We start from the raw sequence: 3,177 nt of genomic DNA on the forward strand, positions 1-3,177 counted from the left end.
ATCATATCTCGATTCAATTTAAAACAGAATCATTTAGGATCTCATTCAAACTTAAAATTCAAATTTAGAAATAGAATAATTAATTATTTTTAAATCTCAGTTAATATTCTCAATTATCATATTATTATTATATTTTTAGTGCTAGTAAAGAATATAATAATTTTTTATTTGAATTAATATAATTATTTATTTGATTAAATTAAAATAATAATTAAATAATTCCTTAGCAAAGATTAGAACACTCGTTAGTGTATGACTTCATAGGTTTAATTCTAAGCGGGTAGTAAATTAGTCCTATTAAATTTATGAATCAATGTTGGCATCTAACAATACTCCTCAACGACTTGATAGTATGAAGTAATATGTTTTACTAAGAACCCGAGAATAACAAAGTATAATTCCTTCTATCTTGTTAGCTCTTGGTTAACTCTTAGATTATGATTTAATTGTCAAACTCTAAGTTGTTACCATCATTATAATAACCTGTGAATAACATAAGAAACTCATTTCTTCATTCATTCAATCTCCTTTGCCAAGATTTTATTTATCTCAGTCATTATAATCATAGAGCTCAAACTCTTTATCGAGAGTTGATAGATTCCTTATTAACTAATCATTAATTCTACAAGTATTTAAATCATATCCAATATCCTTCAACTAGCACTCTAAATCATTAGGTATCTGTAATCAAAGTATAATATAGGAGGAGTGTTATGGGCCAGCAAATTTTGTAATTTATAGCCATCAATTAGCCATCATTAGTATTTTTAATGGTGTGTGATTACATATAATGGTGTAAGATTACTCATTTTTCTTTTGCTGGCCAGATTTTAATAAAACTGCTGGCCCCTAAACTTTCTCATAAATACATTATTAATTACTATGATAGTCGCAAGTCAAAAGAGATTCGGTATGTTACCGTATTTATCTTAAGAATATCTTATTGACAAATATGTGGTAATTATAATCATTAGGAATGTTAAGAGTGGGTCAATTCAATGGTCATATCTCTATATCTACCATTTATCACTACTACAAAAAATATTTTTAGAAACAATTTATTTTACTTTCAGTGGCAATAAAAATAACAATTAATACATTTACTGCAATTAGACATTAGCCGTTTTATGATTCGTCGCTAAAAAATTTTAGCGGCAATTACACAATTGCTGGTAAAGACCTTTTTAATGGCCGTTAAAAGTTATAATCTTTTGCAACAACTATACAATTGCTGATAAAGACTTTTTGATAGTCACTAAAAATTATAATTTTTTGTGGCTATTTTTTCAATAATTTATTTTTTGACTAAAAATAAAGACAACGAGGGATGAAGATCGGATCGAGGAAGACAACCTGAAAGGAGGTAGGAATGTGATTCTACTGGAAGAGGCAGACATATCAAAAGGTATTAACGCTTGCTCCAATAGTCTCTATGGCAGACTCTTTGCTTCCAAAACCTTCTCAATTGGAACCATGGGGAATGCTTTAAAGGCTATATGGGAAAACCCGGAATGATTTAGCGTGATTGACAAAGGGGATAATTCCTTCCAATTCTTTTTTAATAAAGAAGTGGATGTCTTGCGTGTTGAACGTGGTTCTCCATGGCTATTCAAAGATTATGTGCTCCATGTCAAGAGATGGAAGGAAGATCAGAACTGTGATGAAGAGATTATTTCCAATTTTCCAGTTTGGGTTCAATTTTGGGATTTGCCAGAATCGTTTAAAACCCTCGAAGTTGGACGTAAATTGGGAGAGAATCTGGACACAGTGTTGGAGGTAGGTAAATTTCAGATGCGAGGCAGAGAAACTAGGATTGTGAAAGCCAAAATCAATATCGATGCTACCAGGCAAGTGAGAGATCAGTTAATAGTGGCAGGACCTAATAAAAAGGAGGTAGAAGTGGCACTGCGCTATGAGAGAGATGTCAATGCAAGAAGGGAAACAAAGTTTGAAACCATAAGACACTGGTAACATGGCAGCACCTGAGTCACCTCAATCAGCCAATTCTAGAACAGAATGCATGGATGTTATCATAGCTGGTCAGTCCAATAACAAGGAGGATGAAGGGCAGCTTATGCAATTCGCTATTGGGGAGTGTCTCACCACAGAAAAAGGTAAGAAGTGGAAAAGGTTAGCAAGACAAGGTGCTGCAGAGTCAGATACTAAAAGTGAACCCAAAAAAAGGTTGATAAGTGGTATAGCTGAAGTAACTACAAAGAAAGCAAGAACAGAGGATGAAAATGCAGTTGAACAGATGGTGGAGGGTGCCAGCCTACAAATGGCACCCAAGGCGCCATGAGAACTATAGTTTGGAATTGTCGGAGTTTGGGGAGACCCCTGACAATTCACACCTTAAAAGGGATCTGTAAATCTCACTCCCCCGAGATTGTGTTATAAGTGAAACAAAGAACCAATCTCGACAGGTGGAAGCAAAACTTCGGGTATGCAGCTACGAAAACTGGCATATTGTTAACCCGGCAGGAGTGGCAGGAGGACTTGTGCTAGCTTGGAAGGACAGCATCAGTGTTCAAATTATTAGCAGTGGAGAATTCTTTGTGGCAGCCAAAATTAAGGAAGTCAGAAGCAGTGAGGTATGGGCGTTCATTGGTGTCCATTTGAGTTGTTCAGAACAAATTCGATCCTTACAGTTTGAGAAGCTTATAACAATGAGCCAACACATGGAAGGAAAAGTGGTAATAGCAGGCGATTTTAATGCTATAACAAGCCAAGCGGAAAAGGAGGGTGGAGGCCAAAAATCAGCAACCACCATTGCAACATTCACTAATTTTATTGATAGTAACGAATTGGTGAATATTGGAATGGTGGGGCACCCTTTCACGTGGACAAATCGAAGACAAGGAGAGGATTTGGTGAAGGAGAGGCTTGACCGCTATTTAGTTGGGATGGAATGGAAGATGAAGTTTTCGAATGCAGTGGTGCACAGGCTCACAGAGTCAGGCTCGGATCATGCTCCAATTTTGATGGAAACCGAACCTCAATCCTGGCATAGTAAAAGGCGGTTTAAATACCAGGAACGTTGGTGTGGAGAAGAGGATGTCAAGAGAATTGTCAGTGAAGTGTGGAGAATGGAAGTTGTAGGCTCGGCTATGTTCTCCTTGGCCCAAAAGTTGAAAGTTTGTAGACATAGACTAGTTCAATGGCAGAAAACTCACAAAG

This window comes from Arachis ipaensis, chromosome B03 (genome assembly GCF_000816755.2).
Source record: "Arachis ipaensis cultivar K30076 chromosome B03, Araip1.1, whole genome shotgun sequence".
NCBI lineage: Eukaryota > Viridiplantae > Streptophyta > Magnoliopsida > Fabales > Fabaceae > Arachis > Arachis ipaensis.